Below are 22,695 nucleotides of genomic sequence, written 5' to 3'. Positions count from 1 at the left end.
CAATAAAGCACACTTGTCAGCCTGAAATTGAAATGTCACCTTTCGGGAGTGCTCTGTTCAACAGCAGTCTGGTAGCCTAGTGGTCAATGTCAGCACCCCTCCATCCAGCAGTCTTGAGTTCAATTCCCGGTGAGGGAGGTCAGATCTTTTCTAGGTTTTTTTTGGTTCTAAAAATGTTTGGGAAGCGAAGGTTCAGGAACATTGCCGGTAGGGAGAGTAAGCTCTTTAAAGGCATGCAATGAGATGTGTTTTTCTTTATTTCTGCATATTTCTGTAGCTAGCTGCATTCTTTCAGTCAACATCCCGCCCCATTTAGTGCTCACGTTTTTAAAGAAGTCCACCATTAGCCCGCAGTGTAAGCCTACCCGGGGCCTCCGCCGATGGTCCATGGTGTGTGGGATCCTTACTGGACCAACCCCAGCCGTAACGCAAATCTTAGCTTTGTCTCATTCGACCCCTAACTCGACCCAAGGAGCTACTGCAAACTCTTAGCCTAACACTAGCCCTAAATGAAAGACGCCTATTGTCCTCACATGTGGGATTTTGTTCTCGCTGCTAGTGCATACGAAACTTGGTTCCGACGTGTCCAGGAGTGGGAGAATTACCAGGGACCTTGCAATCTCGTGCCTGGGGGTTTCTAAGCTGGGCATAGGAGCTCCACTGGATGGAGCCAAGTGTCTTGAACTGAGTTTTTGTGATGCAGCAGGAAAAGGCGCTGCAAAAAGGAGCAACTACCAAGGCAAAGAGATGTGCATTCATTAGGGCATCGTGTCGGCAGATTTGTGGCCCTGCCAAGCACGTGTTTATTGACAGGATCGTGAACGCATGTCCGTTTTCAGTGAACAGTGATTTATGCTTTACCCTTTTTTGGTGAAAACGCACACGAGTCAGATGTGTGCTTTCAGTCTGGGTGTTCAGAAAAGCAAGAATTCATAAACACATGCCATTCCCTGGCTCCCAATTGTCCTGTCTGTACACGTGGCATGAAGATAAAAAAGAAACAGCTATTGGCAGCGGTGGGATTCGAACCCACGCCTCCAAAGAGACTGGAGCCTAAATCCAGCGCCTTAGACCGCTCGGCCACGCTACCCTGCTGGTACTGAAACGAGAGCCTCTGAGACCTGTATTTTTTTAGGGATTGGCTGGTTTGGCCATTAATTCAAAATCAAAGCAAAGCATGAACTTGGATTGAATTCTAGCACTGGCTGTGCAAAGCCCGAACTGAACAATAAAGCACACTTGTCAGCCTGAAATTGAAATGTCACCTTTCGGGAGTGCTCTGTTCAACAGCAGTCTGGTAGCCTAGTGGTCAATGTCAGCACCCCTCCATCCAGCAGTCCTGAGTTCAATTCCCGGTGAGGGAGGTCAGATCTTTTCTAGGTTTTTTTTGGTTCTAAAAATGTTTGGGAAGCGAAGGTTCAGGAACATTGCCGGTAGGGAGAGTAAGCTCTTTAAAGGCATGCAATGAGATGTGTTTTTCTTTATTTCTGCATATTTCTGTAGCTAGCTGCATTCTTTCAGTCAACATCCCGCCCCATTTAGTGCTCACGTTTTTAAAGAAGTCCACCATTAGCCCGCAGTGTAAGCCTACCCGGGGCCTCCGCCGATGGTCCATGGTGTGTGGGATCCTTACTGGACCAACCCCAGCCGTAACGCAAATCTTAGCTTTGTCTCATTCGACCCCTAACTCGACCCAAGGAGCTACTGCAAACTCTTAGCCTAACACTAGCCCTAAATGAAAGACGCCTATTGTCCTCACATGTGGGATTTTGTTCTCGCTGCTAGTGCATACGAAACTTGGTTCCGACGTGTCCAGGAGTGGGAGAATTACCAGGGACCTTGCAATCTCGTGCCTGGGGGTTTCTAAGCTGGGCATAGGAGCTCCACTGGATGGAGCCAAGTGTCTTGAACTGAGTTTTTGTGATGCAGCAGGAAAAGGCGCTGCAAAAAGGAGCAACTACCAAGGCAAAGAGATGTGCATTCATTAGGGCATCGTGTCGGCAGATTTGTGGCCCTGCCAAGCACGTGTTTATTGACAGGATCGTGAACGCATGTCCGTTTTCAGTGAACAGTGATTTATGCTTTACCCTTTTTTGGTGAAAACGCACACGAGTCAGATGTGTGCTTTCAGTCTGGGTGTTCAGAAAAGCAAGAATTCATAAACACATGCCATTCCCTGGCTCCCAATTGTCCTGTCTGTACACGTGGCATGAAGATAAAAAAGAAACAGCTATTGGCAGCGGTGGGATTCGAACCCACGCCTCCAAAGAGACTGGAGCCTAAATCCAGCGCCTTAGACCGCTCGGCCACGCTACCCTGCTGGTACTGAAACGAGAGCCTCTGAGACCTGTATTTTTTTAGGGATTGGCTGGTTTGGCCATTAATTCAAAATCAAAGCAAAGCATGAACTTGGATTGAATTCTAGCACTGGCTGTGCAAAGCCCGAACTGAACAATAAAGCACACTTGTCAGCCTGAAATTGAAATGTCACCTTTCGGGAGTGCTCTGTTCAACAGCAGTCTGGTAGCCTAGTGGTCAATGTCAGCACCCCTCCATCCAGCAGTCTTGAGTTCAATTCCCGGTGAGGGAGGTCAGATCTTTTCTAGGTTTTTTTTGGTTCTAAAAATGTTTGGGAAGCGAAGGTTCAGGAACATTGCCGGTAGGGAGAGTAAGCTCTTTAAAGGCATGCAATGAGATGTGTTTTTCTTTATTTCTGCATATTTCTGTAGCTAGCTGCATTCTTTCAGTCAACATCCCGCCCCATTTAGTGCTCACGTTTTTAAAGAAGTCCACCATTAGCCCGCAGTGTAAGCCTACCCGGGGCCTCCGCCGATGGTCCATGGTGTGTGGGATCCTTACTGGACCAACCCCAGCCGTAACGCAAATCTTAGCTTTGTCTCATTCGACCCCTAACTCGACCCAAGGAGCTACTGCAAACTCTTAGCCTAACACTAGCCCTAAATGAAAGACGCCTATTGTCCTCACATGTGGGATTTTGTTCTCGCTGCTAGTGCATACGAAACTTGGTTCCGACGTGTCCAGGAGTGGGAGAATTACCAGGGACCTTGCAATCTCGTGCCTGGGGGTTTCTAAGCTGGGCATAGGAGCTCCACTGGATGGAGCCAAGTGTCTTGAACTGAGTTTTTGTGATGCAGCAGGAAAAGGCGCTGCAAAAAGGAGCAACTACCAAGGCAAAGAGATGTGCATTCATTAGGGCATCGTGTCGGCAGATTTGTGGCCCTGCCAAGCACGTGTTTATTGACAGGATCGTGAACGCATGTCCGTTTTCAGTGAACAGTGATTTATGCTTTACCCTTTTTTGGTGAAAACGCACACGAGTCAGATGTGTGCTTTCAGTCTGGGTGTTCAGAAAAGCAAGAATTCATAAACACATGCCATTCCCTGGCTCCCAATTGTCCTGTCTGTACACGTGGCATGAAGATAAAAAAGAAACAGCTATTGGCAGCGGTGGGATTCGAACCCACGCCTCCAAAGAGACTGGAGCCTAAATCCAGCGCCTTAGACCGCTCGGCCACGCTACCCTGCTGGTACTGAAACGAGAGCCTCTGAGACCTGTATTTTTTTAGGGATTGGCTGGTTTGGCCATTAATTCAAAATCAAAGCAAAGCATGAACTTGGATTGAATTCTAGCACTGGCTGTGCAAAGCCCGAACTGAACAATAAAGCACACTTGTCAGCCTGAAATTGAAATGTCACCTTTCGGGAGTGCTCTGTTCAACAGCAGTCTGGTAGCCTAGTGGTCAATGTCAGCACCCCTCCATCCAGCAGTCTTGAGTTCAATTCCCGGTGAGGGAGGTCAGATCTTTTCTAGGTTTTTTTTGGTTCTAAAAATGTTTGGGAAGCGAAGGTTCAGGAACATTGCCGGTAGGGAGAGTAAGCTCTTTAAAGGCATGCAATGAGATGTGTTTTTCTTTATTTCTGCATATTTCTGTAGCTAGCTGCATTCTTTCAGTCAACATCCCGCCCCATTTAGTGCTCACGTTTTTAAAGAAGTCCACCATTAGCCCGCAGTGTAAGCCTACCCGGGGCCTCCGCCGATGGTCCATGGTGTGTGGGATCCTTACTGGACCAACCCCAGCCGTAACGCAAATCTTAGCTTTGTCTCATTCGACCCCTAACTCGACCCAAGGAGCTACTGCAAACTCTTAGCCTAACACTAGCCCTAAATGAAAGACGCCTATTGTCCTCACATGTGGGATTTTGTTCTCGCTGCTAGTGCATACGAAACTTGGTTCCGACGTGTCCAGGAGTGGGAGAATTACCAGGGACCTTGCAATCTCGTGCCTGGGGGTTTCTAAGCTGGGCATAGGAGCTCCACTGGATGGAGCCAAGTGTCTTGAACTGAGTTTTTGTGATGCAGCAGGAAAAGGCGCTGCAAAAAGGAGCAACTACCAAGGCAAAGAGATGTGCATTCATTAGGGCATCGTGTCGGCAGATTTGTGGCCCTGCCAAGCACGTGTTTATTGACAGGATCGTGAACGCATGTCCGTTTTCAGTGAACAGTGATTTATGCTTTACCCTTTTTTGGTGAAAACGCACACGAGTCAGATGTGTGCTTTCAGTCTGGGTGTTCAGAAAAGCAAGAATTCATAAACACATGCCATTCCCTGGCTCCCAATTGTCCTGTCTGTACACGTGGCATGAAGATAAAAAAGAAACAGCTATTGGCAGCGGTGGGATTCGAACCCACGCCTCCAAAGAGACTGGAGCCTAAATCCAGCGCCTTAGACCGCTCGGCCACGCTACCCTGCTGGTACTGAAACGAGAGCCTCTGAGACCTGTATTTTTTTAGGGATTGGCTGGTTTGGCCATTAATTCAAAATCAAAGCAAAGCATGAACTTGGATTGAATTCTAGCACTGGCTGTGCAAAGCCCGAACTGAACAATAAAGCACACTTGTCAGCCTGAAATTGAAATGTCACCTTTCGGGAGTGCTCTGTTCAACAGCAGTCTGGTAGCCTAGTGGTCAATGTCAGCACCCCTCCATCCAGCAGTCTTGAGTTCAATTCCCGGTGAGGGAGGTCAGATCTTTTCTAGGTTTTTTTTGGTTCTAAAAATGTTTGGGAAGCGAAGGTTCAGGAACATTGCCGGTAGGGAGAGTAAGCTCTTTAAAGGCATGCAATGAGATGTGTTTTTCTTTATTTCTGCATATTTCTGTAGCTAGCTGCATTCTTTCAGTCAACATCCCGCCCCATTTAGTGCTCACGTTTTTAAAGAAGTCCACCATTAGCCCGCAGTGTAAGCCTACCCGGGGCCTCCGCCGATGGTCCATGGTGTGTGGGATCCTTACTGGACCAACCCCAGCCGTAACGCAAATCTTAGCTTTGTCTCATTCGACCCCTAACTCGACCCAAGGAGCTACTGCAAACTCTTAGCCTAACACTAGCCCTAAATGAAAGACGCCTATTGTCCTCACATGTGGGATTTTGTTCTCGCTGCTAGTGCATACGAAACTTGGTTCCGACGTGTCCAGGAGTGGGAGAATTACCAGGGACCTTGCAATCTCGTGCCTGGGGGTTTCTAAGCTGGGCATAGGAGCTCCACTGGATGGAGCCAAGTGTCTTGAACTGAGTTTTTGTGATGCAGCAGGAAAAGGCGCTGCAAAAAGGAGCAACTACCAAGGCAAAGAGATGTGCATTCATTAGGGCATCGTGTCGGCAGATTTGTGGCCCTGCCAAGCACGTGTTTATTGACAGGATCGTGAACGCATGTCCGTTTTCAGTGAACAGTGATTTATGCTTTACCCTTTTTTGGTGAAAACGCACACGAGTCAGATGTGTGCTTTCAGTCTGGGTGTTCAGAAAAGCAAGAATTCATAAACACATGCCATTCCCTGGCTCCCAATTGTCCTGTCTGTACACGTGGCATGAAGATAAAAAAGAAACAGCTATTGGCAGCGGTGGGATTCGAACCCACGCCTCCAAAGAGACTGGAGCCTAAATCCAGCGCCTTAGACCGCTCGGCCACGCTACCCTGCTGGTACTGAAACGAGAGCCTCTGAGACCTGTATTTTTTTAGGGATTGGCTGGTTTGGCCATTAATTCAAAATCAAAGCAAAGCATGAACTTGGATTGAATTCTAGCACTGGCTGTGCAAAGCCCGAACTGAACAATAAAGCACACTTGTCAGCCTGAAATTGAAATGTCACCTTTCGGGAGTGCTCTGTTCGACAGCAGTCTGGTAGCCTAGTGGTCAATGTCAGCACCCCTCCATCCAGCAGTCCCGAGTTCAATTCCCGGTGAGGGAGGTCAGATCTTTTCTAGGTTTTTTTTGGTTCTAAAAATGTTTGGGAAGCGAAGGTTCAGGAACATTGCCGGTAGGGAGAGTAAGCTCTTTAAAGGCATGCAATGAGATGTGTTTTTCTTTATTTCTGCATATTTCTGTAGCTAGCTGCATTCTTTCAGTCAACATCCCGCCCCATTTAGTGCTCACGTTTTTAAAGAAGTCCACCATTAGCCCGCAGTGTAAGCCTACCCGGGGCCTCCGCCGATGGTCCATGGTGTGTGGGATCCTTACTGGACCAACCCCAGCCGTAACGCAAATCTTAGCTTTGTCTCATTCGACCCCTAACTCGACCCAAGGAGCTACTGCAAACTCTTAGCCTAACACTAGCCCTAAATGAAAGACGCCTATTGTCCTCACATGTGGGATTTTGTTCTCGCTGCTAGTGCATACGAAACTTGGTTCCGACGTGTCCAGGAGTGGGAGAATTACCAGGGACCTTGCAATCTCGTGCCTGAGGGTTTCTAAGCTGGGCATAGGAGCTCCACTGGATGGAGCCAAGTGTCTTGAACTGAGTTTTTGTGATGCAGCAGGAAAAGGCTCTGCAAAAAGGAGCAACTACCAAGGCAAAGAGATGTGCATTCATTAGGGCATCGTGTCGGCAGATTTGTGGCCCTGCCAAGCACGTGTTTATTGACAGGATCGTGAACGCATGTCCGTTTTCAGTGAACAGTGATTTATGCTTTACCCTTTTTTGGTGAAAACGCACACGAGTCAGATGTGTGCTTTCAGTCTGGGTGTTCAGAAAAGCAAGAATTCATAAACACATGCCATTCCCTGGCTCCCAATTGTCCTGTCTGTACACGTGGCATGAAGATAAAAAAGAAACAGCTATTGGCAGCGGTGGGATTCGAACCCACGCCTCCAAAGAGACTGGAGCCTAAATCCAGCGCCTTAGACCGCTCGGCCACGCTACCCTGCTGGTACTGAAACGAGAGCCTCTGAGACCTGTATTTTTTTAGGGATTGGCTGGTTTGGCCATTAATTCAAAATCAAAGCAAAGCATGAACTTGGATTGAATTCTAGCACTGGCTGTGCAAAGCCCGAACTGAACAATAAAGCACACTTGTCAGCCTGAAATTGAAATGTCACCTTTCGGGAGTGCTCTGTTCAACAGCAGTCTGGTAGCCTAGTGGTCAATGTCAGCACCCCTCCATCCAGCAGTCTTGAGTTCAATTCCCGGTGAGGGAGGTCAGATCTTTTCTAGGTTTTTTTTGGTTCTAAAAATGTTTGGGAAGCGAAGGTTCAGGAACATTGCCGGTAGGGAGAGTAAGCTCTTTAAAGGCATGCAATGAGATGTGTTTTTCTTTATTTCTGCATATTTCTGTAGCTAGCTGCATTCTTTCAGTCAACATCCCGCCCCATTTAGTGCTCACGTTTTTAAAGAAGTCCACCATTAGCCCGCAGTGTAAGCCTACCCGGGGCCTCCGCCGATGGTCCATGGTGTGTGGGATCCTTACTGGACCAACCCCAGCCGTAACGCAAATCTTAGCTTTGTCTCATTCGACCCCTAACTCGACCCAAGGAGCTACTGCAAACTCTTAGCCTAACACTAGCCCTAAATGAAAGACGCCTATTGTCCTCACATGTGGGATTTTGTTCTCGCTGCTAGTGCATACGAAACTTGGTTCCGACGTGTCCAGGAGTGGGAGAATTACCAGGGACCTTGCAATCTCGTGCCTGGGGGTTTCTAAGCTGGGCATAGGAGCTCCACTGGATGGAGCCAAGTGTCTTGAACTGAGTTTTTGTGATGCAGCAGGAAAAGGCGCTGCAAAAAGGAGCAACTACCAAGGCAAAGAGATGTGCATTCATTAGGGCATCGTGTCGGCAGATTTGTGGCCCTGCCAAGCACGTGTTTATTGACAGGATCGTGAACGCATGTCCGTTTTCAGTGAACAGTGATTTATGCTTTACCCTTTTTTGGTGAAAACGCACACGAGTCAGATGTGTGCTTTCAGTCTGGGTGTTCAGAAAAGCAAGAATTCATAAACACATGCCATTCCCTGGCTCCCAATTGTCCTGTCTGTACACGTGGCATGAAGATAAAAAAGAAACAGCTATTGGCAGCGGTGGGATTCGAACCCACGCCTCCAAAGAGACTGGAGCCTAAATCCAGCGCCTTAGACCGCTCGGCCACGCTACCCTGCTGGTACTGAAACGAGAGCCTCTGAGACCTGTATTTTTTTAGGGATTGGCTGGTTTGGCCATTAATTCAAAATCAAAGCAAAGCATGAACTTGGATTGAATTCTAGCACTGGCTGTGCAAAGCCCGAACTGAACAATAAAGCACACTTGTCAGCCTGAAATTGAAATGTCACCTTTCGGGAGTGCTCTGTTCGACAGCAGTCTGGTAGCCTAGTGGTCAATGTCAGCACCCCTCCATCCAGCAGTCCTGAGTTCAATTCCCGGTGAGGGAGGTCAGATCTTTTCTAGGTTTTTTTTGGTTCTAAAAATGTTTGGGAAGCGAAGGTTCAGGAACATTGCCGGTAGGGAGAGTAAGCTCTTTAAAGGCATGCAATGAGATGTGTTTTTCTTTATTTCTGCATATTTCTGTAGCTAGCTGCATTCTTTCAGTCAACATCCCGCCCCATTTAGTGCTCACGTTTTTAAAGAAGTCCACCATTAGCCCGCAGTGTAAGCCTACCCGGGGCCTCCGCCGATGGTCCATGGTGTGTGGGATCCTTACTGGACCAACCCCAGCCGTAACGCAAATCTTAGCTTTGTCTCATTCGACCCCTAACTCGACCCAAGGAGCTACTGCAAACTCTTAGCCTAACACTAGCCCTAAATGAAAGACGCCTATTGTCCTCACATGTGGGATTTTGTTCTCGCTGCTAGTGCATACGAAACTTGGTTCCGACGTGTCCAGGAGTGGGAGAATTACCAGGGACCTTGCAATCTCGTGCCTGGGGGTTTCTAAGCTGGGCATAGGAGCTCCACTGGATGGAGCCAAGTGTCTTGAACTGAGTTTTTGTGATGCAGCAGGAAAAGGCTCTGCAAAAAGGAGCAACTACCAAGGCAAAGAGATGTGCATTCATTAGGGCATCGTGTCGGCAGATTTGTGGCCCTGCCAAGCACGTGTTTATTGACAGGATCGTGAACGCATGTCCGTTTTCAGTGAACAGTGATTTATGCTTTACCCTTTTTTGGTGAAAACGCACACGAGTCAGATGTGTGCTTTCAGTCTGGGTGTTCAGAAAAGCAAGAATTCATAAACACATGCCATTCCCTGGCTCCCAATTGTCCTGTCTGTACACGTGGCATGAAGATAAAAAAGAAACAGCTATTGGCAGCGGTGGGATTCGAACCCACGCCTCCAAAGAGACTGGAGCCTAAATCCAGCACCTTAGACCGCTCGGCCACGCTACCCTGCTGGTACTGAAACGAGAGCCTCTGAGACCTGTATTTTTTTAGGGATTGGCTGGTTTGGCCATTAATTCAAAATCAAAGCAAAGCATGAACTTGGATTGAATTCTAGCACTGGCTGTGCAAAGCCCGAACTGAACAATAAAGCACACTTGTCAGCCTGAAATTGAAATGTCACCTTTCGGGAGTGCTCTGTTCAACAGCAGTCTGGTAGCCTAGTGGTCAATGTCAGCACCCCTCCATCCAGCAGTCTTGAGTTCAATTCCCGGTGAGGGAGGTCAGATCTTTTCTAGGTTTTTTTTGGTTCTAAAAATGTTTGGGAAGCGAAGGTTCAGGAACATTGCCGGTAGGGAGAGTAAGCTCTTTAAAGGCATGCAATGAGATGTGTTTTTCTTTATTTCTGCATATTTCTGTAGCTAGCTGCATTCTTTCAGTCAACATCCCGCCCCATTTAGTGCTCACGTTTTTAAAGAAGTCCACCATTAGCCCGCAGTGTAAGCCTACCCGGGGCCTCCGCCGATGGTCCATGGTGTGTGGGATCCTTACTGGACCAACCCCAGCCGTAACGCAAATCTTAGCTTTGTCTCATTCGACCCCTAACTCGACCCAAGGAGCTACTGCAAACTCTTAGCCTAACACTAGCCCTAAATGAAAGACGCCTATTGTCCTCACATGTGGGATTTTGTTCTCGCTGCTAGTGCATACGAAACTTGGTTCCGACGTGTCCAGGAGTGGGAGAATTACCAGGGACCTTGCAATCTCGTGCCTGGGGGTTTCTAAGCTGGGCATAGGAGCTCCACTGGATGGAGCCAAGTGTCTTGAACTGAGTTTTTGTGATGCAGCAGGAAAAGGCGCTGCAAAAAGGAGCAACTACCAAGGCAAAGAGATGTGCATTCATTAGGGCATCGTGTCGGCAGATTTGTGGCCCTGCCAAGCACGTGTTTATTGACAGGATCGTGAACGCATGTCCGTTTTCAGTGAACAGTGATTTATGCTTTACCCTTTTTTGGTGAAAACGCACACGAGTCAGATGTGTGCTTTCAGTCTGGGTGTTCAGAAAAGCAAGAATTCATAAACACATGCCATTCCCTGGCTCCCAATTGTCCTGTCTGTACACGTGGCATGAAGATAAAAAAGAAACAGCTATTGGCAGCGGTGGGATTCGAACCCACGCCTCCAAAGAGACTGGAGCCTAAATCCAGCGCCTTAGACCGCTCGGCCACGCTACCCTGCTGGTACTGAAACGAGAGCCTCTGAGACCTGTATTTTTTTAGGGATTGGCTGGTTTGGCCATTAATTCAAAATCAAAGCAAAGCATGAACTTGGATTGAATTCTAGCACTGGCTGTGCAAAGCCCGAACTGAACAATAAAGCACACTTGTCAGCCTGAAATTGAAATGTCACCTTTCGGGAGTGCTCTGTTCAACAGCAGTCTGGTAGCCTAGTGGTCAATGTCAGCACCCCTCCATCCAGCAGTCTTGAGTTCAATTCCCGGTGAGGGAGGTCAGATCTTTTCTAGGTTTTTTTTGGTTCTAAAAATGTTTGGGAAGCGAAGGTTCAGGAACATTGCCGGTAGGGAGAGTAAGCTCTTTAAAGGCATGCAATGAGATGTGTTTTTCTTTATTTCTGCATATTTCTGTAGCTAGCTGCATTCTTTCAGTCAACATCCCGCCCCATTTAGTGCTCACGTTTTTAAAGAAGTCCACCATTAGCCCGCAGTGTAAGCCTACCCGGGGCCTCCGCCGATGGTCCATGGTGTGTGGGATCCTTACTGGACCAACCCCAGCCGTAACGCAAATCTTAGCTTTGTCTCATTCGACCCCTAACTCGACCCAAGGAGCTACTGCAAACTCTTAGCCTAACACTAGCCCTAAATGAAAGACGCCTATTGTCCTCACATGTGGGATTTTGTTCTCGCTGCTAGTGCATACGAAACTTGGTTCCGACGTGTCCAGGAGTGGGAGAATTACCAGGGACCTTGCAATCTCGTGCCTGGGGGTTTCTAAGCTGGGCATAGGAGCTCCACTGGATGGAGCCAAGTGTCTTGAACTGAGTTTTTGTGATGCAGCAGGAAAAGGCGCTGCAAAAAGGAGCAACTACCAAGGCAAAGAGATGTGCATTCATTAGGGCATCGTGTCGGCAGATTTGTGGCCCTGCCAAGCACGTGTTTATTGACAGGATCGTGAACGCATGTCCGTTTTCAGTGAACAGTGATTTATGCTTTACCCTTTTTTGGTGAAAACGCACACGAGTCAGATGTGTGCTTTCAGTCTGGGTGTTCAGAAAAGCAAGAATTCATAAACACATGCCATTCCCTGGCTCCCAATTGTCCTGTCTGTACACGTGGCATGAAGATAAAAAAGAAACAGCTATTGGCAGCGGTGGGATTCGAACCCACGCCTCCAAAGAGACTGGAGCCTAAATCCAGCGCCTTAGACCGCTCGGCCACGCTACCCTGCTGGTACTGAAACGAGAGCCTCTGAGACCTGTATTTTTTTAGGGATTGGCTGGTTTGGCCATTAATTCAAAATCAAAGCAAAGCATGAACTTGGATTGAATTCTAGCACTGGCTGTGCAAAGCCCGAACTGAACAATAAAGCACACTTGTCAGCCTGAAATTGAAATGTCACCTTTCGGGAGTGCTCTGTTCAACAGCAGTCTGGTAGCCTAGTGGTCAATGTCAGCACCCCTCCATCCAGCAGTCTTGAGTTCAATTCCCGGTGAGGGAGGTCAGATCTTTTCTAGGTTTTTTTTGGTTCTAAAAATGTTTGGGAAGCGAAGGTTCAGGAACATTGCCGGTAGGGAGAGTAAGCTCTTTAAAGGCATGCAATGAGATGTGTTTTTCTTTATTTCTGCATATTTCTGTAGCTAGCTGCATTCTTTCAGTCAACATCCCGCCCCATTTAGTGCTCACGTTTTTAAAGAAGTCCACCATTAGCCCGCAGTGTAAGCCTACCCGGGGCCTCCGCCGATGGTCCATGGTGTGTGGGATCCTTACTGGACCAACCCCAGCCGTAACGCAAATCTTAGCTTTGTCTCATTCGACCCCTAACTCGACCCAAGGAGCTACTGCAAACTCTTAGCCTAACACTAGCCCTAAATGAAAGACGCCTATTGTCCTCACATGTGGGATTTTGTTCTCGCTGCTAGTGCATACGAAACTTGGTTCCGACGTGTCCAGGAGTGGGAGAATTACCAGGGACCTTGCAATCTCGTGCCTGGGGGTTTCTAAGCTGGGCATAGGAGCTCCACTGGATGGAGCCAAGTGTCTTGAACTGAGTTTTTGTGATGCAGCAGGAAAAGGCGCTGCAAAAAGGAGCAACTACCAAGGCAAAGAGATGTGCATTCATTAGGGCATCGTGTCGGCAGATTTGTGGCCCTGCCAAGCACGTGTTTATTGACAGGATCGTGAACGCATGTCCGTTTTCAGTGAACAGTGATTTATGCTTTACCCTTTTTTGGTGAAAACGCACACGAGTCAGATGTGTGCTTTCAGTCTGGGTGTTCAGAAAAGCAAGAATTCATAAACACATGCCATTCCCTGGCTCCCAATTGTCCTGTCTGTACACGTGGCATGAAGATAAAAAAGAAACAGCTATTGGCAGCGGTGGGATTCGAACCCACGCCTCCAAAGAGACTGGAGCCTAAATCCAGCGCCTTAGACCGCTCGGCCACGCTACCCTGCTGGTACTGAAACGAGAGCCTCTGAGACCTGTATTTTTTTAGGGATTGGCTGGTTTGGCCATTAATTCAAAATCAAAGCAAAGCATGAACTTGGATTGAATTCTAGCACTGGCTGTGCAAAGCCCGAACTGAACAATAAAGCACACTTGTCAGCCTGAAATTGAAATGTCACCTTTCGGGAGTGCTCTGTTCAACAGCAGTCTGGTAGCCTAGTGGTCAATGTCAGCACCCCTCCATCCAGCAGTCTTGAGTTCAATTCCCGGTGAGGGAGGTCAGATCTTTTCTAGGTTTTTTTTGGTTCTAAAAATGTTTGGGAAGCGAAGGTTCAGGAACATTGCCGGTAGGGAGAGTAAGCTCTTTAAAGGCATGCAATGAGATGTGTTTTTCTTTATTTCTGCATATTTCTGTAGCTAGCTGCATTCTTTCAGTCAACATCCCGCCCCATTTAGTGCTCACGTTTTTAAAGAAGTCCACCATTAGCCCGCAGTGTAAGCCTACCCGGGGCCTCCGCCGATGGTCCATGGTGTGTGGGATCCTTACTGGACCAACCCCAGCCGTAACGCAAATCTTAGCTTTGTCTCATTCGACCCCTAACTCGACCCAAGGAGCTACTGCAAACTCTTAGCCTAACACTAGCCCTAAATGAAAGACGCCTATTGTCCTCACATGTGGGATTTTGTTCTCGCTGCTAGTGCATACGAAACTTGGTTCCGACGTGTCCAGGAGTGGGAGAATTACCAGGGACCTTGCAATCTCGTGCCTGGGGGTTTCTAAGCTGGGCATAGGAGCTCCACTGGATGGAGCCAAGTGTCTTGAACTGAGTTTTTGTGATGCAGCAGGAAAAGGCGCTGCAAAAAGGAGCAACTACCAAGGCAAAGAGATGTGCATTCATTAGGGCATCGTGTCGGCAGATTTGTGGCCCTGCCAAGCACGTGTTTATTGACAGGATCGTGAACGCATGTCCGTTTTCAGTGAACAGTGATTTATGCTTTACCCTTTTTTGGTGAAAACGCACACGAGTCAGATGTGTGCTTTCAGTCTGGGTGTTCAGAAAAGCAAGAATTCATAAACACATGCCATTCCCTGGCTCCCAATTGTCCTGTCTGTACACGTGGCATGAAGATAAAAAAGAAACAGCTATTGGCAGCGGTGGGATTCGAACCCACGCCTCCAAAGAGACTGGAGCCTAAATCCAGCGCCTTAGACCGCTCGGCCACGCTACCCTGCTGGTACTGAAACGAGAGCCTCTGAGACCTGTATTTTTTTAGGGATTGGCTGGTTTGGCCATTAATTCAAAATCAAAGCAAAGCATGAACTTGGATTGAATTCTAGCACTGGCTGTGCAAAGCCCGAACTGAACAATAAAGCACACTTGTCAGCCTGAAATTGAAATGTCACCTTTCGGGAGTGCTCTGTTCGACAGCAGTCTGGTAGCCTAGTGGTCAATGTCAGCACCCCTCCATCCAGCAGTCCTGAGTTCAATTCCCGGTGAGGGAGGTCAGATCTTTTCTAGGTTTTTTTTGGTTCTAAAAATGTTTGGGAAGCGAAGGTTCAGGAACATTGCCGGTAGGGAGAGTAAGCTCTTTAAAGGCATGCAATGAGATGTGTTTTTCTTTATTTCTGCATATTTCTGTAGCTAGCTGCATTCTTTCAGTCAACATCCCGCCCCATTTAGTGCTCACGTTTTTAAAGAAGTCCACCATTAGCCCGCAGTGTAAGCCTACCCGGGGCCTCCGCCGATGGTCCATGGTGTGTGGGATCCTTACTGGACCAACCCCAGCCGTAACGCAAATCTTAGCTTTGTCTCATTCGACCCCTAACTCGACCCAAGGAGCTACTGCAAACTCTTAGCCTAACACTAGCCCTAAATGAAAGACGCCTATTGTCCTCACATGTGGGATTTTGTTCTCGCTGCTAGTGCATACGAAACTTGGTTCCGACGTGTCCAGGAGTGGGAGAATTACCAGGGACCTTGCAATCTCGTGCCTGAGGGTTTCTAAGCTGGGCATAGGAGCTCCACTGGATGGAGCCAAGTGTCTTGAACTGAGTTTTTGTGATGCAGCAGGAAAAGGCTCTGCAAAAAGGAGCAACTACCAAGGCAAAGAGATGTGCATTCATTAGGGCATCGTGTCGGCAGATTTGTGGCCCTGCCAAGCACGTGTTTATTGACAGGATCGTGAACGCATGTCCGTTTTCAGTGAACAGTGATTTATGCTTTACCCTTTTTTGGTGAAAACGCACACGAGTCAGATGTGTGCTTTCAGTCTGGGTGTTCAGAAAAGCAAGAATTCATAAACACATGCCATTCCCTGGCTCCCAATTGTCCTGTCTGTACACGTGGCATGAAGATAAAAAAGAAACAGCTATTGGCAGCGGTGGGATTCGAACCCACGCCTCCAAAGAGACTGGAGCCTAAATCCAGCGCCTTAGACCGCTCGGCCACGCTACCCTGCTGGTACTGAAACGAGAGCCTCTGAGACCTGTATTTTTTTAGGGATTGGCTGGTTTGGCCATTAATTCAAAATCAAAGCAAAGCATGAACTTGGATTGAATTCTAGCACTGGCTGTGCAAAGCCCGAACTGAACAATAAAGCACACTTGTCAGCCTGAAATTGAAATGTCACCTTTCGGGAGTGCTCTGTTCAACAGCAGTCTGGTAGCCTAGTGGTCAATGTCAGCACCCCTCCATCCAGCAGTCTTGAGTTCAATTCCCGGTGAGGGAGGTCAGATCTTTTCTAGGTTTTTTTTGGTTCTAAAAATGTTTGGGAAGCGAAGGTTCAGGAACATTGCCGGTAGGGAGAGTAAGCTCTTTAAAGGCATGCAATGAGATGTGTTTTTCTTTATTTCTGCATATTTCTGTAGCTAGCTGCATTCTTTCAGTCAACATCCCGCCCCATTTAGTGCTCACGTTTTTAAAGAAGTCCACCATTAGCCCGCAGTGTAAGCCTACCCGGGGCCTCCGCCGATGGTCCATGGTGTGTGGGATCCTTACTGGACCAACCCCAGCCGTAACGCAAATCTTAGCTTTGTCTCATTCGACCCCTAACTCGACCCAAGGAGCTACTGCAAACTCTTAGCCTAACACTAGCCCTAAATGAAAGACGCCTATTGTCCTCACATGTGGGATTTTGTTCTCGCTGCTAGTGCATACGAAACTTGGTTCCGACGTGTCCAGGAGTGGGAGAATTACCAGGGACCTTGCAATCTCGTGCCTGGGGGTTTCTAAGCTGGGCATAGGAGCTCCACTGGATGGAGCCAAGTGTCTTGAACTGAGTTTTTGTGATGCAGCAGGAAAAGGCGCTGCAAAAAGGAGCAACTACCAAGGCAAAGAGATGTGCATTCATTAGGGCATCGTGTCGGCAGATTTGTGGCCCTGCCAAGCACGTGTTTATTGACAGGATCGTGAACGCATGTCCGTTTTCAGTGAACAGTGATTTATGCTTTACCCTTTTTTGGTGAAAACGCACACGAGTCAGATGTGTGCTTTCAGTCTGGGTGTTCAGAAAAGCAAGAATTCATAAACACATGCCATTCCCTGGCTCCCAATTGTCCTGTCTGTACACGTGGCATGAAGATAAAAAAGAAACAGCTATTGGCAGCGGTGGGATTCGAACCCACGCCTCCAAAGAGACTGGAGCCTAAATCCAGCGCCTTAGACCGCTCGGCCACGCTACCCTGCTGGTACTGAAACGAGAGCCTCTGAGACCTGTATTTTTTTAGGGATTGGCTGGTTTGGCCATTAATTCAAAATCAAAGCAAAGCATGAACTTGGATTGAATTCTAGCACTGGCTGTGCAAAGCCCGAACTGAACAATAAAGCACACTTGTCAGCCTGAAATTGAAATGTCACCTTTCGGGAGTGCTCTGTTCGACAGCAGTCTGGTAGCCTAGTGGTCAATGTCAGCACCCCTCCATCCAGCAGTCCTGAGTTCAATTCCCGGTGAGGGAGGTCAGATCTTTTCTAGGTTTTTTTTGGTTCTAAAAATGTTTGGGAAGCGAAGGTTCAGGAACATTGCCGGTAGGGAGAGTAAGCTCTTTAAAGGCATGCAATGAGATGTGTTTTTCTTTATTTCTGCATATTTCTGTAGCTAGCTGCATTCTTTCAGTCAACATCCCGCCCCATTTAGTGCTCACGTTTTTAAAGAAGTCCACCATTAGCCCGCAGTGTAAGCCTACCCGGGGCCTCCGCCGATGGTCCATGGTGTGTGGGATCCTTACTGGACCAACCCCAGCCGTAACGCAAATCTTAGCTTTGTCTCATTCGACCCCTAACTCGACCCAAGGAGCTACTGCAAACTCTTAGCCTAACACTAGCCCTAAATGAAAGACGCCTATTGTCCTCACATGTGGGATTTTGTTCTCGCTGCTAGTGCATACGAAACTTGGTTCCGACGTGTCCAGGAGTGGGAGAATTACCAGGGACCTTGCAATCTCGTGCCTGGGGGTTTCTAAGCTGGGCATAGGAGCTCCACTGGATGGAGCCAAGTGTCTTGAACTGAGTTTTTGTGATGCAGCAGGAAAAGGCTCTGCAAAAAGGAGCAACTACCAAGGCAAAGAGATGTGCATTCATTAGGGCATCGTGTCGGCAGATTTGTGGCCCTGCCAAGCACGTGTTTATTGACAGGATCGTGAACGCATGTCCGTTTTCAGTGAACAGTGATTTATGCTTTACCCTTTTTTGGTGAAAACGCACACGAGTCAGATGTGTGCTTTCAGTCTGGGTGTTCAGAAAAGCAAGAATTCATAAACACATGCCATTCCCTGGCTCCCAATTGTCCTGTCTGTACACGTGGCATGAAGATAAAAAAGAAACAGCTATTGGCAGCGGTGGGATTCGAACCCACGCCTCCAAAGAGACTGGAGCCTAAATCCAGCACCTTAGACCGCTCGGCCACGCTACCCTGCTGGTACTGAAACGAGAGCCTCTGAGACCTGTATTTTTTTAGGGATTGGCTGGTTTGGCCATTAATTCAAAATCAAAGCAAAGCATGAACTTGGATTGAATTCTAGCACTGGCTGTGCAAAGCCCGAACTGAACAATAAAGCACACTTGTCAGCCTGAAATTGAAATGTCACCTTTCGGGAGTGCTCTGTTCAACAGCAGTCTGGTAGCCTAGTGGTCAATGTCAGCACCCCTCCATCCAGCAGTCTTGAGTTCAATTCCCGGTGAGGGAGGTCAGATCTTTTCTAGGTTTTTTTTGGTTCTAAAAATGTTTGGGAAGCGAAGGTTCAGGAACATTGCCGGTAGGGAGAGTAAGCTCTTTAAAGGCATGCAATGAGATGTGTTTTTCTTTATTTCTGCATATTTCTGTAGCTAGCTGCATTCTTTCAGTCAACATCCCGCCCCATTTAGTGCTCACGTTTTTAAAGAAGTCCACCATTAGCCCGCAGTGTAAGCCTACCCGGGGCCTCCGCCGATGGTCCATGGTGTGTGGGATCCTTACTGGACCAACCCCAGCCGTAACGCAAATCTTAGCTTTGTCTCATTCGACCCCTAACTCGACCCAAGGAGCTACTGCAAACTCTTAGCCTAACACTAGCCCTAAATGAAAGACGCCTATTGTCCTCACATGTGGGATTTTGTTCTCGCTGCTAGTGCATACGAAACTTGGTTCCGACGTGTCCAGGAGTGGGAGAATTACCAGGGACCTTGCAATCTCGTGCCTGGGGGTTTCTAAGCTGGGCATAGGAGCTCCACTGGATGGAGCCAAGTGTCTTGAACTGAGTTTTTGTGATGCAGCAGGAAAAGGCGCTGCAAAAAGGAGCAACTACCAAGGCAAAGAGATGTGCATTCATTAGGGCATCGTGTCGGCAGATTTGTGGCCCTGCCAAGCACGTGTTTATTGACAGGATCGTGAACGCATGTCCGTTTTCAGTGAACAGTGATTTATGCTTTACCCTTTTTTGGTGAAAACGCACACGAGTCAGATGTGTGCTTTCAGTCTGGGTGTTCAGAAAAGCAAGAATTCATAAACACATGCCATTCCCTGGCTCCCAATTGTCCTGTCTGTACACGTGGCATGAAGATAAAAAAGAAACAGCTATTGGCAGCGGTGGGATTCGAACCCACGCCTCCAAAGAGACTGGAGCCTAAATCCAGCGCCTTAGACCGCTCGGCCACGCTACCCTGCTGGTACTGAAACGAGAGCCTCTGAGACCTGTATTTTTTTAGGGATTGGCTGGTTTGGCCATTAATTCAAAATCAAAGCAAAGCATGAACTTGGATTGAATTCTAGCACTGGCTGTGCAAAGCCCGAACTGAACAATAAAGCACACTTGTCAGCCTGAAATTGAAATGTCACCTTTCGGGAGTGCTCTGTTCAACAGCAGTCTGGTAGCCTAGTGGTCAATGTCAGCACCCCTCCATCCAGCAGTCTTGAGTTCAATTCCCGGTGAGGGAGGTCAGATCTTTTCTAGGTTTTTTTTGGTTCTAAAAATGTTTGGGAAGCGAAGGTTCAGGAACATTGCCGGTAGGGAGAGTAAGCTCTTTAAAGGCATGCAATGAGATGTGTTTTTCTTTATTTCTGCATATTTCTGTAGCTAGCTGCATTCTTTCAGTCAACATCCCGCCCCATTTAGTGCTCACGTTTTTAAAGAAGTCCACCATTAGCCCGCAGTGTAAGCCTACCCGGGGCCTCCGCCGATGGTCCATGGTGTGTGGGATCCTTACTGGACCAACCCCAGCCGTAACGCAAATCTTAGCTTTGTCTCATTCGACCCCTAACTCGACCCAAGGAGCTACTGCAAACTCTTAGCCTAACACTAGCCCTAAATGAAAGACGCCTATTGTCCTCACATGTGGGATTTTGTTCTCGCTGCTAGTGCATACGAAACTTGGTTCCGACGTGTCCAGGAGTGGGAGAATTACCAGGGACCTTGCAATCTCGTGCCTGGGGGTTTCTAAGCTGGGCATAGGAGCTCCACTGGATGGAGCCAAGTGTCTTGAACTGAGTTTTTGTGATGCAGCAGGAAAAGGCTCTGCAAAAAGGAGCAACTACCAAGGCAAAGAGATGTGCATTCATTAGGGCATCGTGTCGGCAGATTTGTGGCCCTGCCAAGCACGTGTTTATTGACAGGATCGTGAACGCATGTCCGTTTTCAGTGAACAGTGATTTATGCTTTACCCTTTTTTGGTGAAAACGCACACGAGTCAGATGTGTGCTTTCAGTCTGGGTGTTCAGAAAAGCAAGAATTCATAAACACATGCCATTCCCTGGCTCCCAATTGTCCTGTCTGTACACGTGGCATGAAGATAAAAAAGAAACAGCTATTGGCAGCGGTGGGATTCGAACCCACGCCTCCAAAGAGACTGGAGCCTAAATCCAGCACCTTAGACCGCTCGGCCACGCTACCCTGCTGGTACTGAAACGAGAGCCTCTGAGACCTGTATTTTTTTAGGGATTGGCTGGTTTGGCCATTAATTCAAAATCAAAGCAAAGCATGAACTTGGATTGAATTCTAGCACTGGCTGTGCAAAGCCCGAACTGAACAATAAAGCACACTTGTCAGCCTGAAATTGAAATGTCACCTTTCGGGAGTGCTCTGTTCAACAGCAGTCTGGTAGCCTAGTGGTCAATGTCAGCACCCCTCCATCCAGCAGTCTTGAGTTCAATTCCCGGTGAGGGAGGTCAGATCTTTTCTAGGTTTTTTTTGGTTCTAAAAATGTTTGGGAAGCGAAGGTTCAGGAACATTGCCGGTAGGGAGAGTAAGCTCTTTAAAGGCATGCAATGAGATGTGTTTTTCTTTATTTCTGCATATTTCTGTAGCTAGCTGCATTCTTTCAGTCAACATCCCGCCCCATTTAGTGCTCACGTTTTTAAAGAAGTCCACCATTAGCCCGCAGTGTAAGCCTACCCGGGGCCTCCGCCGATGGTCCATGGTGTGTGGGATCCTTACTGGACCAACCCCAGCCGTAACGCAAATCTTAGCTTTGTCTCATTCGACCCCTAACTCGACCCAAGGAGCTACTGCAAACTCTTAGCCTAACACTAGCCCTAAATGAAAGACGCCTATTGTCCTCACATGTGGGATTTTGTTCTCGCTGCTAGTGCATACGAAACTTGGTTCCGACGTGTCCAGGAGTGGGAGAATTACCAGGGACCTTGCAATCTCGTGCCTGGGGGTTTCTAAGCTGGGCATAGGAGCTCCACTGGATGGAGCCAAGTGTCTTGAACTGAGTTTTTGTGATGCAGCAGGAAAAGGCGCTGCAAAAAGGAGCAACTACCAAGGCAAAGAGATGTGCATTCATTAGGGCATCGTGTCGGCAGATTTGTGGCCCTGCCAAGCACGTGTTTATTGACAGGATCGTGAACGCATGTCCGTTTTCAGTGAACAGTGATTTATGCTTTACCCTTTTTTGGTGAAAACGCACACGAGTCAGATGTGTGCTTTCAGTCTGGGTGTTCAGAAAAGCAAGAATTCATAAACACATGCCATTCCCTGGCTCCCAATTGTCCTGTCTGTACACGTGGCATGAAGATAAAAAAGAAACAGCTATTGGCAGCGGTGGGATTCGAACCCACGCCTCCAAAGAGACTGGAGCCTAAATCCAGCGCCTTAGACCGCTCGGCCACGCTACCCTGCTGGTACTGAAACGAGAGCCTCTGAGACCTGTATTTTTTTAGGGATTGGCTGGTTTGGCCATTAATTCAAAATCAAAGCAAAGCATGAACTTGGATTGAATTCTAGCACTGGCTGTGCAAAGCCCGAACTGAACAATAAAGCACACTTGTCAGCCTGAAATTGAAATGTCACCTTTCGGGAGTGCTCTGTTCGACAGCAGTCTGGTAGCCTAGTGGTCAATGTCAGCACCCCTCCATCCAGCAGTCCTGAGTTCAATTCCCGGTGAGGGAGGTCAGATCTTTTCTAGGTTTTTTTTGGTTCTAAAAATGTTTGGGAAGCGAAGGTTCAGGAACATTGCCGGTAGGGAGAGTAAGCTCTTTAAAGGCATGCAATGAGATGTGTTTTTCTTTATTTCTGCATATTTCTGTAGCTAGCTGCATTCTTTCAGTCAACATCCCGCCCCATTTAGTGCTCACGTTTTTAAAGAAGTCCACCATTAGCCCGCAGTGTAAGCCTACCCGGGGCCTCCGCCGATGGTCCATGGTGTGTGGGATCCTTACTGGACCAACCCCAGCCGTAACGCAAATCTTAGCTTTGTCTCATTCGACCCCTAACTCGACCCAAGGAGCTACTGCAAACTCTTAGCCTAACACTAGCCCTAAATGAAAGACGCCTATTGTCCTCACATGTGGGATTTTGTTCTCGCTGCTAGTGCATACGAAACTTGGTTCCGACGTGTCCAGGAGTGGGAGAATTACCAGGGACCTTGCAATCTCGTGC

The 22,695-nt window shown here is 48.0% G+C and overlaps 18 non-coding genes across 18 annotated transcripts; all 18 read right to left on the bottom strand.

The window, feature by feature from the left end:
* Window positions 1–1,008: 1,008 nt before the first annotated feature.
* On the bottom strand, window positions 1,009–1,090 carry TRNAL-UAG (transfer RNA leucine (anticodon UAG)). The gene has a single exon. It is a non-coding gene; the product is annotated as a tRNA-Leu (tRNA).
* Window positions 1,091–2,234: 1,144 nt separating this feature from the next.
* Window positions 2,235–2,316, bottom strand: TRNAL-UAG (transfer RNA leucine (anticodon UAG)). The gene has a single exon. It is a non-coding gene; the product is annotated as a tRNA-Leu (tRNA).
* Window positions 2,317–3,460: 1,144 nt separating this feature from the next.
* Window positions 3,461–3,542, bottom strand: TRNAL-UAG (transfer RNA leucine (anticodon UAG)). The gene has a single exon. It is a non-coding gene; the product is annotated as a tRNA-Leu (tRNA).
* Window positions 3,543–4,686: 1,144 nt separating this feature from the next.
* TRNAL-UAG (transfer RNA leucine (anticodon UAG)) lies at window positions 4,687–4,768 on the bottom strand. The gene has a single exon. It is a non-coding gene; the product is annotated as a tRNA-Leu (tRNA).
* Window positions 4,769–5,912: 1,144 nt separating this feature from the next.
* On the bottom strand, window positions 5,913–5,994 carry TRNAL-UAG (transfer RNA leucine (anticodon UAG)). Its single transcript has one exon. It is a non-coding gene; the product is annotated as a tRNA-Leu (tRNA).
* A 1,144-nt stretch (window positions 5,995–7,138) lies between these two features.
* On the bottom strand, window positions 7,139–7,220 carry TRNAL-UAG (transfer RNA leucine (anticodon UAG)). Its single transcript has one exon. It is a non-coding gene; the product is annotated as a tRNA-Leu (tRNA).
* A 1,144-nt stretch (window positions 7,221–8,364) lies between these two features.
* TRNAL-UAG (transfer RNA leucine (anticodon UAG)) lies at window positions 8,365–8,446 on the bottom strand. Its single transcript has one exon. It is a non-coding gene; the product is annotated as a tRNA-Leu (tRNA).
* A 1,144-nt stretch (window positions 8,447–9,590) lies between these two features.
* On the bottom strand, window positions 9,591–9,672 carry TRNAL-UAG (transfer RNA leucine (anticodon UAG)). Its single transcript has one exon. It is a non-coding gene; the product is annotated as a tRNA-Leu (tRNA).
* Window positions 9,673–10,816: 1,144 nt separating this feature from the next.
* Window positions 10,817–10,898, bottom strand: TRNAL-UAG (transfer RNA leucine (anticodon UAG)). The gene has a single exon. It is a non-coding gene; the product is annotated as a tRNA-Leu (tRNA).
* Window positions 10,899–12,042: 1,144 nt separating this feature from the next.
* TRNAL-UAG (transfer RNA leucine (anticodon UAG)) lies at window positions 12,043–12,124 on the bottom strand. Its single transcript has one exon. It is a non-coding gene; the product is annotated as a tRNA-Leu (tRNA).
* A 1,144-nt stretch (window positions 12,125–13,268) lies between these two features.
* Window positions 13,269–13,350, bottom strand: TRNAL-UAG (transfer RNA leucine (anticodon UAG)). The gene has a single exon. It is a non-coding gene; the product is annotated as a tRNA-Leu (tRNA).
* A 1,144-nt stretch (window positions 13,351–14,494) lies between these two features.
* On the bottom strand, window positions 14,495–14,576 carry TRNAL-UAG (transfer RNA leucine (anticodon UAG)). Its single transcript has one exon. It is a non-coding gene; the product is annotated as a tRNA-Leu (tRNA).
* A 1,144-nt stretch (window positions 14,577–15,720) lies between these two features.
* On the bottom strand, window positions 15,721–15,802 carry TRNAL-UAG (transfer RNA leucine (anticodon UAG)). Its single transcript has one exon. It is a non-coding gene; the product is annotated as a tRNA-Leu (tRNA).
* Window positions 15,803–16,946: 1,144 nt separating this feature from the next.
* TRNAL-UAG (transfer RNA leucine (anticodon UAG)) lies at window positions 16,947–17,028 on the bottom strand. Its single transcript has one exon. It is a non-coding gene; the product is annotated as a tRNA-Leu (tRNA).
* A 1,144-nt stretch (window positions 17,029–18,172) lies between these two features.
* Window positions 18,173–18,254, bottom strand: TRNAL-UAG (transfer RNA leucine (anticodon UAG)). Its single transcript has one exon. It is a non-coding gene; the product is annotated as a tRNA-Leu (tRNA).
* A 1,144-nt stretch (window positions 18,255–19,398) lies between these two features.
* On the bottom strand, window positions 19,399–19,480 carry TRNAL-UAG (transfer RNA leucine (anticodon UAG)). The gene has a single exon. It is a non-coding gene; the product is annotated as a tRNA-Leu (tRNA).
* A 1,144-nt stretch (window positions 19,481–20,624) lies between these two features.
* On the bottom strand, window positions 20,625–20,706 carry TRNAL-UAG (transfer RNA leucine (anticodon UAG)). Its single transcript has one exon. It is a non-coding gene; the product is annotated as a tRNA-Leu (tRNA).
* A 1,144-nt stretch (window positions 20,707–21,850) lies between these two features.
* Window positions 21,851–21,932, bottom strand: TRNAL-UAG (transfer RNA leucine (anticodon UAG)). The gene has a single exon. It is a non-coding gene; the product is annotated as a tRNA-Leu (tRNA).
* Window positions 21,933–22,695: the final 763 nt, after the last annotated feature.

The sequence above is a fragment of the Ambystoma mexicanum genome, chromosome 1p, assembly GCF_040938575.1.
Source record: "Ambystoma mexicanum isolate Mex_15411 chromosome 1p, UKY_AmexF1_1, whole genome shotgun sequence".
Classification (NCBI taxonomy): domain Eukaryota; kingdom Metazoa; phylum Chordata; class Amphibia; order Caudata; family Ambystomatidae; genus Ambystoma; species Ambystoma mexicanum.
This window is presented reverse-complemented; position numbering and strand designations above follow the sequence as displayed.